Here is a 15,275-nt window from a genome sequence, read left to right as displayed (position 1 = left end):
TTTAAAACAGCATCATAAGCATATTCTAAGTCTGTCAAGTTTTTATCAGTAATCCAATCCAAACCTTGCCTTCTCTCTCCTGCCAATTTTTTATTTTAAAATTCGCGAAGAAGGGCAAGCAGCAAAGGTGCTAAAACAACATCTTCATTTTCTCCTTACCAACAAATTATCTAAAAAACCTTATTCTTAAAGTTTTCCTCTCTCTCAAATATTCTTATGAGTATTCTGTTTTGGAAACCACAGCCAAGCCCTTCTCAGAACGAATATCCTCAAAGTTCTTTCCATTTTCATTCATTCTACTGATTCCATGCTTGGAAAATGCACCTTAACGCCTTCTTGTACATTTGAATCACTTAGCATATCCACACTTTTAAGTCACCTAGCCTGTCTACCCTTTCCCGAATAATTTTTCCATTTGTGGACCATGTACACTTGGTAGCAAAAATTTTCTCCTTTTGTACGCAGTTTTATAATTGCCAGTTGAATTGTTTTCGGTTTCACCCAGGACGAAGAGAATCAACTAAAACATTTTGGTGTAACTACATACTACAACCACCTCTCTGTAGATACAGTATGCCACAGTTGTTTACCTTTATTGCCTTTTTAGAAGTCACAAAGCTCCAGCAAAATCTCAAATTGGATAAAAAAGGAGACTACACTTTGTTAAGGTACCAGCAAAAGAAAGGTATAACCCTCAGAGAAATCCACGAAGACAGGGTTAACACACATAGGACTTCTGTCTCTATTCCACCCCTAATTAATATGATGTTGAATTCAAGCAGAGCATTGTATTATCTGGGTAGGGTACTTGGAAAAGAGTCAAACCATTAACCAGAACCATTGTGCATTCCAGAGTAACAAAATAAGGACGCTGAGAGTGGGTGTGATTTTGCCCTTAAGATAATATCACTGTCCACACTCTGCGGTCGACAGAGAATGAAGTGTTCAACTACTACTTTGAATTGTCTAATGCCCCTTACTCATTCTGGTGCCCTGTGACTTCTATCTTTTTCTAAACTCCATCTCACATGTTAGGCCACCATTTTGTGAGCTATAACCCAGTCATCCGTACTGTGGTGGCTTATTTTGAGCCCCTTAATGTAGCCTGGTATGGGGGTACAAGTGCTCGAGCATCGATGGGCCAAGTGCATTGCATAGGGAGACACGTTAAAAAATAGCACAAGACCTAACTGTCTATTTAATTGTGACACTTTCTTGGTGAGGTGAAAAACTTTTGAATGACCTCGTATAGACAGTCAGCGGATATATATATATATATATATATATATATATATATATATATATATATATATATATATATATATATATATATATATATATATATATATATATACGGTATATATATACATATATATATTTATACTGTATATATATGTATATATATCAGTTTTGTTACCTTTCCCCATCCCTAATTCTTCCGGACACAACAAATTCTATCCACTTCTCTTGCCGTGCATCTCTCAGCCACACCAGACATAATTACTCTTTGTCTTCCCCAACCTTGTGCAGTTCTCTACGTTATTTTCTTCTCAGGGTGACAACATATGTGTTTCTCAATAAATGAGTTAGAAAAAAATCTTCTCTTATCCGAAGCATCCAAAGACAATCAAAGGCATCCATAGACGTTCAAAGCCCTAAGAATTTACTATTTTTTACTCTCTCTGATTTGTGGTCTGTAAAAATGATTACAGGACTGTACATCAAATGTGTCATGTATATAATTCAGGATTTTTATATGACTATTTTCTTAAAAAAAAAAAAAGCGATAAGTTGAAAAACTTACGCCTTATGAACGTGCAGAAAATAAAGAAAATGGAAAGTTTAAGAGCCTGAGGATGAAACATTTTTAAATGCATGAAGAGTAATCCGAGGGAGTAAAAGAAAATAGTATCAAGAAATGAATTAAAATCGGAAAAGTCAGGGATGGAACTGCAGACCAAAACAAATGTCTTCTGCAGCACTGAACGCAACGTCGAAAATGCTATCGTTTTATTTTCCACACTGCTGCAGGAGTAAAAAGCGTGGCTGGTGTTAGCTTCAAAGAGAGAAGCTCGTATGCCATTTAGGGAACATCTCAGTCTTCTGCTGCTGCTGTATACCATTGTCGTTTTAGGCTCAGTAGCTGCTACCTTTCAAGCTCTTACAACCTCAGTGTTTTGAATTGTGTTTCTAAAGTTTTTAAGCTCCAGAAAGGAAATTGGAAGTTTGTTGAAATGATAATACAAAAGTGAATTTTGCTGTCATTGTTCCTTATCCATCTAAATTTATAGGATACACTTAATTTGTATAGAACTTCTATTTAGTAATTTGTATAGAACTTCCATTTAGTTGTTTATAGAACTCAGTGTTGTCCATTGTATAGAATTTCCATTTCGTTATTTGTACATTCACAGATTCCTCCTTCAGGTTACTTAAATCTCCTTCGAGGTAAAGTCATTGCACTTAGACACATAAGGAGATGGGCATTAAAAGGAGAAAGAAAAACAAGGAAAACTGACCGAATCTCTTAGCATTTTGGAGCAAATTTGAACGTCGTTCGGTCTTTTTGCAGAGATAAAAGCCAACAAACGATTAATTTCTATTCAAACAGCAGCTTGGTGTTTTATCTGTCGAGGCAGGATTGTTGTATGAATCCCTTACTTGCATGTAAAGAATCCACAGTAGGATACCGGTACATTCAAATAAGGAAATCCTCCTGAGGCGGTATGTGGAAAGTTTACTATTGCATGCGAAATAAGGTAAAGGTAAATGTGGAGGTTAAATTTATTTACGTGAAAGTGCCCGTGGTGTTCTAAAGGAGGTGTGACTCATAGGAGAAAATCGCTAGAACGTATAACATATTCATTTGAGGGAAGTAAAGATGAATGCCAAATATAAAAAGAAATCGGGATGAGAAGAACATACAGTAGGTTTCCCTAAAATTAATTAATTTACATAACGTATGCCAGAATGATCGAATTCACAAAGGTGCCGTCACTGATTCCCTTAGTGTTAATAGTAATTATTTATGAAAAGAATCAGATTCTGAAGAATTTGGGTCAAATTTTGTTAGAATAAAGAAGATAAATATGTAGAATATTGGAGTCCATTGAACTTACAGTATAACATGGTTAGTCATCATTCTGATTCGAGTAAGATGAGCTTTCTTAGAATACAGGGGATTATCATACCAAACAAGCATTGTTGACGTCTGTGTAAAGGATGAGACGCCAAAGCAGTTACCGCTAAGACTTCTAAAAATATTGTAAGATACGTATGAGAGTGACTTGCGCTTTCAATTTCCCGGGATATTTTTGGAGAGTTTCTGTAAATGGTAAAAGTTTTAAAATGCATATAGGAAAGGTACCATTTATATTCAGTGATGGCCTAGACGATACTTTCTTGTGGCTTTAGTTTCTGTATCTTAAAAAAAAAAAGCAGATGTAAAATATGAACGTCTTATGAAATCAGGAGTGAAAAATTATTAGCACAACACTTGGGTAAAATAAATGAAATTGGAATTTAGAAATTAAAAGTAGTAGAGGCAGAAACGTGAAAACTCACGAAAAACGATAAATTTTGTAATAGTAAAGTGGAATGAGGGAACTAGAAAAAAGAATGAGTGTTAATTTAGAATATCATGAGAAAGAAAGAGATGATAAAAAGAAGGATAGCAAAGAATGAGAACGTTAAACAAACAATAGAGAGCATGGTCGAAGATCTTTATGTGACAGTTACGTCCATTGATTTTTGAAGGTTGGGAGATCCTTCAGTTAATTTTGCCATAGATGATACATATTTTTTTTTACAGCTGATCACCAGCTTAGCAAATAAATGGTCATTGCTCGCATACGTATGTGTCTTATGTTGATGAAACCAGTGGTATAAGAATATTGTCAGCAGACAGTTTTATCGAGCCAGAGTATTGGTATTTTTGTGTATATGCATATATATATATATATGCATATATATATATACATATATATGTATACATATACTGTTTGTTTTATGTTATATATATATATATATATATATATATATATATATATATATATATATAATATAATAATATATGTATATTTATATATATATATATATATATATATATATATATATATATATATATATATATATATATATATATATATATATATATATATATATTATATATATATCTATATGTGTGTGTGTGTATGTGTGTGAACGCATACATACATATACATTTACATGCACATGGAACAGCAACAGACAAGTATAATTTAGTGTTCAAACTCTTAATGAAGGTAAAGCAAAATTTGACCAAATTTCATTCTCAGCATAAGTTATGCTTTAATAATTGTAAACAATAGAGCATCCCTTTTCGGGGAAATCAAACGCCTTCCACGAAGTTGGTCATGTTGAGAAGGGATTCACCCAAGTTTCTGCGGTGGATGTTATTAGACAGTTTAGCTGCCTAATATCTTTTTGTCTGTGATAGGGTCTGTTTATATTAATAATGTTTGAGTGGTAGTGCAGTGCATTTCGCAGCCGAAATATTCAAATGATTAGAAAGGCAAGATTAATGCACAACGCAAATTGAAAACCACATCGGAGTGCTAGAACTAAGCAGTAATTCTGTGTGCTTTAAACCTCATTGGTAACTCGGAATTGCAAAGCAGGTAATTAAAAAGAGCGATATACATTCATTTTTGACGCTGAATAAACAAGGCCCTTTAATTCGTCTTTAAAATTAAGTATTATGGTTCATATTGATATAAATGCCGTGATTTAAATGACTCAACAAAGTACTTAAATACGCATGAAGTTTTAAGTAGGAAATATAATTTAGTTTCCCTCGATTAACGTCAGCTGCACAGATTGAAAAATTTCCCCCTTAAGTAGCGACGCCTTCCCTTTATTGTCTTGGATTTGTCTGACGAAGTATTTCTCGCTTTTGCCCTTTGTTTTCCCCACAGCTGCAGAGAATTCTTAATGAGGTCAAACTCTTCTTGCTTTCGGAATTTAAATTTGTGGGAAGTTGAGTTGGTATGTTATTTCTGCTCGTAAATTTTGCCGCTTTCAGTGTTTGATTGAATTGTAAATTACATGTGTCCGTACTAACACACGCACAAATGTGTGTTTGTTTATACAAAACACACACACACACACACACACATATATATATATATATATATATATATATATATATATATATATATATATATATATATATATATATATATAGAGCATTAAGCGACAAATGTCTTTAATATCCAATTTTCTCTGCCTCGAAAATAATATACTGTATACATACATACATATATTATTTCCGAGGTAGAGCGAATTGGATATTAAACGACATGTGTAGCTCAATGTTTGTATATAAATCACGGTGATGTGATAAAAAATTCATTTATATATATATATATATATATATATATATATATATATATATATATATATATATATACATATATATACTAAGAGGTTTCCTCTAACAGGGATGGCATCAACGAGAAAACAACACTGCCACATTCTTATTTAAACTGCTAAATTTTAGAGGAATCCATTGGGCAAGACAGCTGAGTCTTGATTAAACTTACATTAGTACCACTTTTACATACAGTACTTGCTCATTTCTCACCCTGTCAATTCTTCTTAAGCCACGTATGCTGTACAAACTGTGCACTATACAGTTCATCCTAGCAGCTTCAACGTGCTTTCAATTTTTAATCCACATTCGTCCACACTATTTCCTTAAGGGTGATTCTCAATAATCCCTTCATGTATTCTCACACTGACTTCCACAGAGGACTCTGGTCTCTTCAGAATTTATTGCTGTCCGTCTTTCTTGCTTCATCAGTTCTATAATTCACCTCCTCTATTCATCCAACTATTTTCAGATATATTTTTTATTTATGAATTAGACGAATAAACCATTTCCAGTCTTCTGTCTTTCAGTATATAATAATGCGCTAAATCGGATTAGGAATATATATATGTATACGTTATATATATATATATATTTATATATATATATATATATATATATATATATACAGTATATATATATATATAATATATATATACAGTATATATATATATATATATATATATATATATATATATATACATATATATACATACATTTATTTATTTATTTATTTATTTATTTATTTATATAGAGTTTACATGTAAGTTATGTATGTTTATGTAACTGAATTAATTATGTATGAATAATGTAACTCGAATTAATTATTTTGTGGTGTGACATTTGCTAACAGCTTGTCGTTGGTATTCGCGTTTAGAAGAGCTGCTTCTCAATTTGTCTCATAATTTCGTTTTTTATATAGATCAGATCTGAATTGTGTTCATAGTATGCAGTGGTTATCTCGAAACAAAAAAGGAGTAAGATGAGAAATTCTATTCTAAACTGCTTTTCTAGTAGTTTTAAGAAGTCTTTCTATGCCTCATCTCTTATTTTTATATTAAAAATGTGTTACACCGTCAGCTGTAACAGAAGTGGACAAAAATTTTGTCGCTGCTTTTGTTGTTTGTTTTGGGTTTTGATTGTCTTTTAAACAACATGCTCAGTTTTCATATTAAAAACATTTTTTATCTGTTATGGTCACCTCATCTCCCTGCCCCAAAATAAAAAAAACTCATCTAATCATAACACCTACATTTACTATCGTGGTTTTAGTTATCTTTTTTCGTAGTACAAGAATTTCTGTGTGGTGTGCTAAATCCATTGGCATTAAAGTAATGGCTGCCCAAATTTGAGTCGTGTTGGTTGATGAGAACAGTAACACTTGGGAACCATTATTATCTACCCTGCCACCCACTATCCCAAACCGCACCCAAATTTTTATAATTTCGCTGAGAAAACTAACCAAGAAAAGTGGATAGAGAAAATTTTAGGCACGCATTAATGCACCACTATAATCTTATTTGAAGGAAAAGAGACAGAAGTGGAGGGGGTGTAATCTGGAAGAGTTAAATTCTTAACTTGAAGAAGAGGTATATTTTTAAAGGGCCTTATTAAAACTGATTATTTCTTTCTTTCATTTCCGTCTGGCTTGTATTTACTCAGTCGTGCATAGATTTTGATGTTGTATATCGTTTTGAAGATAACTCGACTTCTAAGTAGTTTAATGAGTTAATTTACATTCATGTTGAAATCCAGAAGGGGATTTAAAGTCCTTAATTTATGGCATTCATAATTTTGTGTCACCGCTTATATAAAGTTCAGAATTAAAGCAACGAATGATGATTCTATTTCTTTTTAGGTTTCGGTACACATTATATTAAGAAGACAGTGATTAGTATTCCCTATTCTTCAGTGAAGCTTAATAACTCAAAGTTGCTTCCATGCTCGTTGTGCTACTGTAGTTTAGCCAAGTCCAAATATCTTTTATATATAATTCTGTCTTTAAATGTACATTTGTACATGGATGTAACCGTGCGTGAATATATGTAATTATGTTACGCAACTGTATAAAATTAATAGAACAGTCCTGTAATTTCCGTAGCTTAGAAACACTGGCGAACAAGGCCCAATCGTTTTTCTGATGATTGATGTCCGCTACCACGTTTGTCCTTTTATTCATATTTATACTAATTTTTATCTTCCTTTGATATTGCGCTAGATATCTGACATCACTACAGGGACAGGAAATTGCAGTTTGTTCTTCCTTCTTTCTTGATGAAATAGATTTGTGTTCAGTGGAAATTTTCTGAGGACCTACTATTTGTCCAATTTCAAGTCGTACTTCTCCAGTAAGCAGTAACAAGCACATGCACAAAGGATCGGTTGTACGTTTATATATTATGAATAATTAAGAATAACAGAACAATTGTAATAATACATATCAGTCTTCAGTGAGAAAATGGAAGTTGTTTTCCAGTATTTCCATGGTTGCGAAGACTTCAAGATTGTTTATTTTTGACACAGATACATAACATAATTCCATATGTGTACGTGTAATTAATTAAACTATATATATATATATATATATATATATATATATATATATATATATATATATATCTATCTATCTATATATATATATATATATATATATATATATATAATATAAATATATATATATATATATATATATATATATATATATACATATACATACAGTATATATGAGAATATGGGAGCATTTATTTTATAATTTGATTCTTTGTTGATCAGTTACAGGATGGTTAAAGGTTACTGTTATCGTTACATCGTTTTAGTTGAGAGGATAAAACCTGAAAGGAAAATAAAAACTGAAATAATATTGTAGGTGAGTAAGTGCTTGTGTACTGCACATACCACGAGAACACTGAAATCTTATCTGGGGTCTCCGGGACCCTGGCTAAAAAGCCACTCCAAATGTTAATCTAATCGGGTGTCAATACACGTCTTTTTATCGTGGCTGGTGATAAAGGTTATTGCTTTATCGCCGATAAGGTTTAGTACTTCATTGGCATTACTCTCAAGTGCCGACGTTTCTGTTACAATCAGTAAAAAAAAAAAAAAAAATATTTATTATCTCGTGACTCACTTATGAACCCATGGCGTGATCGCCGGCCTTTTGACGTGTACTGACTTGAGTAGAAATGCTGAGGAAAATGGAGAAATTCAGAGCTTATGCAGTATAAGGCCTCTCATTTACACACATTACAAAATATATATATATATATATATGTATGTATGTATTTATGTATGTATGTATGGATGTATTATATATATGTATATATTTGTATGGAAATGAGCACATGGAAACTTGTTTCACAGAAATAAATTTATTGACTCGCCACGGGACCGAACCCCGTTCTTTCGAGTGAGAGAGTCCAGGGCATTAGCAATTGGGGCGCAAAGGTCATAAAAGGTGTTGGAACCTAATTACTACGATTGAAATGTTAGCATTTCGAGCGCTGATGGGTCGGAGAGTTGGGTCAAATTCGCTGGTGCGTTAGCCCTTAGTCGCCTGTACGGGAAACACCTCAGGTATGTAGTACTTAGGTTTCAACTTCTTTTATTACTTTTGCGTCCGAATTGCTAATGTCCTGGACTCTCACTCGAAAGACTGGGGCGAGTCAGAAATTTATTTCTGTGAAACACGTTTCCATGTGCTCATTCCCATATCTCACAGTGAAAGGGATGAATCGAGTGACAACTCAGCAATTCGAGCGTGGATGGTTCGGGAAGTTGGGTAAAATTCGCTAGTACGTTAGCCCTTAATCGCCTGTATGGAGAAAACCTCAGGTACGTGGCACTTAGGTTCCAACTCCGTTTTATAACCTTTGCTAATGCCCTAGACTCTCACTCGAAAGACCGGGGTTCAGTCTCGTGGTGAGTCAGAAAAAAATATATATGTTTGTATGTATTGATGAGCATGTCTCGTGTGTTTGTTCGTCGGGAGAATCAGGATTACTTGATATATTATATTTTTCGTTTATGTTAAATATTGTGTATGAAAAAATAATATTTGAAACAACTTTTAAGATTCACTTGCTTGACATTTCACTTTAACAGTTAGGCGAAATGTAAATGTTCCATTTTTTTAATAACACTTTTTTTTAACAAACGTAACATCTAGTTTTATCTTAGTGACGCTTTCCCCTGGTTGAAGAGGATTCTGTCTCTCCTTAAAAAAAAAAATAATAATAAGCTAGATGTTCCCTCGAATGGTCAGCAGTGAAATAAAAGATCAGGTCTCCATCAAAGATATGATTCTCAATCTTTCTTTCAGTATTTTAGTTTTTAAATGATTACTTGTCTTTGTGCCGTCCATGTGGCACATATCTGGCTTAAAGTTTCTGTGAATCCATGTATTGATAGCGAATTTAAGACTTAGCTGTTGTGGTCAGTCCGTACTTCTAATTGTCTCCTAAAGCTTAACGTTTCTGCCTTCTTCTCTTTTGACACATTGTTATCTTAAGTCACTGAAATTTGTTGTCATGCAAGTGAACAAACTCATTATCATTAGTTCAGAATCTTTACTCGGAGTTGAAAAGCTTAGACATGTTACTTTTAGATGAAAAGTCTAATTGGCTGCATTATGAGAAATATAAGTTCATCTTATAATATGGAGGTTGTGTAGGGTTATGGAGGTTTAAAAAAATGCAATAGGTTTGGAACATAATGCACGGTGTCGTAGGAAAAGTTTATGTGCAGTTATATTACGGTAGTTTAAAATCTGGCTCTCCAAAAGGAAGTAAAAGAGTGAGGATGAAATTTATATGATGTTAAATACATACTGTTGGTGGCGTACAGTACAGGCCAATGTAGTTGTATTATATCACTTGGATACAAGCAAATGCTTCCAGCGCAAGTGAACATAAGATGGCTTTAGCACCTCATTCTAGTCATATAAGTAATACTAGCAACAGTTTCAAATGGGGACATTGTTTATGGAAGCACGTGTGATGTCGAATAAAAGGTCAGATACTTTAAGGTGCCTAATTAAGAAAGCCAGTAATCTGTCCAGAGGTCTGGAAAGCCAGGTAAGATTGACCATATCTTTTAGGATCCAGTTAAAAAAAAATTAACACTCATTCTCGGTGCTTAACCATATGCCAGTGGAACTCATATCCCATGATTGCGTGTCATCTATAAATTCGTTTCATAAATATAGCTTCAGTGTACTGGGAAAATCATTGCTCTGTGAAAGAGAGGTAGAGATACACGTGAACTGTAATGGTCTTCTTATTTTTCTTTGGTTTTTTATACAAGCCTTTTTTATTTATTATAGCTTCGTTTTTCCAGTTATAACAAAGTATAATTTTATATATAACACATTACACACACACACACACACACACACACACACACACACACACACACACACACACACACATATATATATATATATATATATATATATATATATATATATATATATATATATATATATATATATTATACTGTGTGGACGTTTGTACCATGTTGTGCGAAATGTGTTATTTCTTCACACACAGGTGATTATGTTCACGTATTGTTAAACAGTAAAGAATATTTAGTTGCACTGCATATATATATATATATATATATATATATATATATATATATATATATATATATATATATATATATGTATATATGTATGTATATATATACATATGTATATATGTATGTATATATATACACAAACATATATATATACATACATATATACATGAATGTTTGTGTGCGTGTGTGTGTGTGTGTGTGTGAAAGTGTTTTAGCAGCATAAGGCCGTTATCTCACCATACCTCAGATCGCATCTTAACATAGAGGGAATACTTCACCAACCTGCCGAATTCGATTCAGTTATTGATTAATTAGTACTAGTTAATTAAAATGAATTGAGAGACTACAAACTGATTACATGAAGAAAACAGTTTTAAATTCCGTTTTTTTGGGGGGGTAACGTAGTCGTCAGTATTCTACCTTTTCATTCAGAAGTGTATCTACATAATATAAGTATCCGTTTATTGATTTCGAAGAATCTTTATTTCAAGTGATTTTTCCTGGAACCAAAGATATAACTATGCTGCCTCATGAGCTGTTTATTTTGTTATATAAGATATACTTGACTGGTTATATTTCTATTCCTGGATGGGATGTATTTACCCTACCCTCTTTCTCTTTCCTGATCTTTTTGAATGTAGTTGCATGAAGAAAATTACTTAGGAATCTTTCCTTTGTGATATATGCCTTGTATTATTCCAACGTCGACAACCATGAATAGTTAAGTAAGTCACTCAGTGAGTTTTAACTTAGTAACAGGTCCACTAGGATGAAACGCTGGATTGCCAGCCTAGAAAATGCCTTGAAGACTGCATAGAGAAATTACAGAGGGGAAATCGACCCGGGAATGAACAGCGATCAAAACAGTGTGAACTATTTAACATTTTTTGAAATTATGATACAGCTTCCGGGTTGCTTTTATAAGGAGGATCTAGTTCCTAATATGGTTTTTAAACATAGATAACTAGAATGCCAACTCACTTTTCTCTGTATTACTTTAACGTGATGTGCACATCCGAAGGGCTTTCGCATTACAGAAATAATCGAGGTATGATACTGATTCAACATATATAGAGGAGAATAGATTACTATTCGCATTTCTTGTATTTATTTGTATACAAAGAAACAATATGCATAAACAACACACACACACACATTAGTGACGGTAAATGAAATTGCTTAACCACAAGTGTACGTATATTGAAATGAGAGTAGAAACTATAATTTCAATTCTGTACACAATCATTAGAATTCAGTTAGGTAAAGAAAGACCATCAGTGTACTCTCTCTCTCTCTCTCTCTCTCTCTCTCTCTCTCTCTCTCTCTCTCTCTCTCATTACAGTTTGTGAGCCGAAGCCAGTTTTCATTGTAGATGGTGACGCGTTTTTATTAATCTGCCGAACTGCTGGGTCCATAATGTATCACCTGACATCTGCGTTTTACGTGGAATGACGTCGCATCCAGCTGCTCCTATCTGTTCTGTTATCTTATCACTGTAATACGTATACAGTATTTGGAGCTGTGTAATATTACGGTAAAGTATCGCCGGTGAATTTGTGTTGCTATAAATTTTATCTTTTGATGTTTTGCTTTATTTTTTTGTCATAAACATGTATTTATGCGGTTTATTTCGAGTTTATGATGTAACGAAATGCCTGGAGCATATATATTCGTACGTCATAATCTGTTACACACAGACACACACGTATATATATGTGTGTGTGTGTTTGTGTGTATTTATATATACATATATTTATATATACATACACACATGCATACATATATGTGTGTATGTATGTATGTATGTATGTATAAATATGTGTTGTGCGCGTGCGCCCTCGTGGATGCAATTAAAAAAAATCGTGTAACCCAGTTACTAATGAAAAAAAAAGTTGTTGGCTTACTAGGGCTGGCTTCACATTCTTGCCCTTTTAAATTCATTGCCATTGCCACTGAAAAAGAATTAGATAAAGATTGAGAGCAGGAGAGTACACAAGTAAGCTGCGTCTCACCTTTGAGTTGCCAACCAGAAACTAGAAGAGACACGTACTCAAATTATAAATACAATCAGTCCTCGTAATTTCGTGGTTAGAATTAATTCTGTCTACGTAAAAGGTTAGATCATCACTATAGCGATCGTGTTAGTCATAACTTCTAAACAAGACGTAAATAGAACAATAATTACGATATTTTGTCTCATTGTCAGAAATCACCGAAACATTTTCTTAAACTTGTAGCTTAGAAACTAAGCTACACGATTTTCTCAGGTAATGTGTATTATTAAGTGCGTTTATTATTATACGCCGATGTTGATTCGATGCACATTATATGAACCCAATGTATATATAAGTCCATTGCTCTTCATTTATCGTTAAATTGAGAACAAAGCAAAAGTGAGACGCCGTCTATACCTTCGTGGCAGTGACCGTGAATTTGTGAGAGCAAGAGGATTAAGTCTCCTTACTTTCTTTGTAATGACTTGTGGTATTAACATATTCGTGACAACCAAAGTAGAATTAGTTAGTGAATGATAATGATTTAAATACATATTTTTCCCGGTATAGACCTCAGCCATCTTTCATGTTGGAAATCACGATATAAAGTAGAAGAATGTAGAGTTTCACGATGTCACAAAATGACAATATAATCCTACAAAATAAGGGTTTTAAAATTCCAGTATTCTAATCTTTCAGATCGTATCTTATTATTTTCTGACGTCATAGATTAGAGAATAGGTTACTTTAGCCTTCTTGTCCTTGTCTCGTAGGCTTCCCTTTGTGATCTCATGGTTACGTGATGTTGAATACTGTATTTTCTCTAATCTGTTTCACGTGGCAAACTAATAATATCTTTCCGATGTTGACTTAATGTCCTTTCGCTTAAAGGTTTGTCTCTCTCTCTCTCTCTCTCTCTCTCTCTCTCTCTCTCTCTCTCTCTCTCTCTGACTAACCTTGCAACGTACTTTGTAACGTGTTAATAACAAGATGATGTGATGAAATATCCAAATTAAGTGAACTAAGTGCAATAGATTATTGAAATGTCCAATATATAACATTAAGGATTACAGTACTTTTTTACTTTGATTCATTATTGATTTGGAGTCACATAGTGACATCATAACTACGCCTTAGTGAGCGCATATTTTTTGTAATAGTATGTTACTTTTAGTGAATAATCATCTTCCCAGTGGAATTGCACACAGTTCTCTTCATTCTAGGGTGTCTCTCACTTTAATGAGTTCAAAATAGTTAACTTTCGCCTCTCTGTCAGTAATCTCATAATAATGGTATCTTGACTCTTTTAAACCACAACTTCTACGCGGAAAAGTCATCTATCTTTCCAGGGAGGAGCCATACACTCATCTGAGTCTCGTGGTTCTGTTACGTGGAATTAACCACGTAAGGTCGCTTTCACCCTACAGTCATTCTCACAGTGACTTCTCTTGTAATGTCATATTCGTATGGTAATAAGACCATAGCGTTTTCTATTTTCTAATTATGTGGGCTGGACGAAGAAGCATTTTTAATCTCTGTGGGAGGTCGTATGATCCTGTAACATTCATGATTCTCTCTCATTAATGATCGTCAGTCTTATTATTTTTAATCTCTCTTCTTTGTACATACACACGCTTAGCACACACTCACGCATATATATATATATATATATATATATATATATATATATATATATATATATATATATATATATATATATATATATATATATATATATATATATATATATATATATATATATACATATACATATACATATATTTGTGTGTGTTTGTAGGTTAGCTCAGAGAAAAGCAAGACAGTGGTCATTGCCACATTCAGCAGTTAATTGAGTGTGTGTGCCCATTTTTTTTTTTTTAACTTCCACAACTTACGTCGCTTGCTACACTCACCCGAGAGAACAAGCTTCACAGAAATTTTTGTCCATAACTGAAACAAGTGAGGTTCCTATTAAAAATAATAGGTACATTTCAACAGAGTAGCATTTAGAAGATTGTAAGATTTTTTCAAATGTGTCATCACATAAATTACAAGGTAACATGTTCAGAACACAGAGTATTCATGCAGTGGCTCTAGTAACAACAAACTTTTGTTCATACGTTTTATGTTAGGTCGCATTTCACTTAACATTATGATATAAAATCAATACAGTACTGTGCATTTTTTTTTCATCGTAAAACACAGTACACTGTACATACAGTACTGTAGCGCGCAAAACAAAATTTGAACTTACGGGTGGTAAAGGGGAGAGTTCTGAACACAATGAACTAAAA

Source organism: Macrobrachium rosenbergii, chromosome 11 (genome assembly GCF_040412425.1).
Source record: "Macrobrachium rosenbergii isolate ZJJX-2024 chromosome 11, ASM4041242v1, whole genome shotgun sequence".
Taxonomy (NCBI): domain Eukaryota; kingdom Metazoa; phylum Arthropoda; class Malacostraca; order Decapoda; family Palaemonidae; genus Macrobrachium; species Macrobrachium rosenbergii.
The sequence above is the reverse complement of the archived record's forward strand: the minus strand, read 5'-3'. Positions refer to the sequence as shown.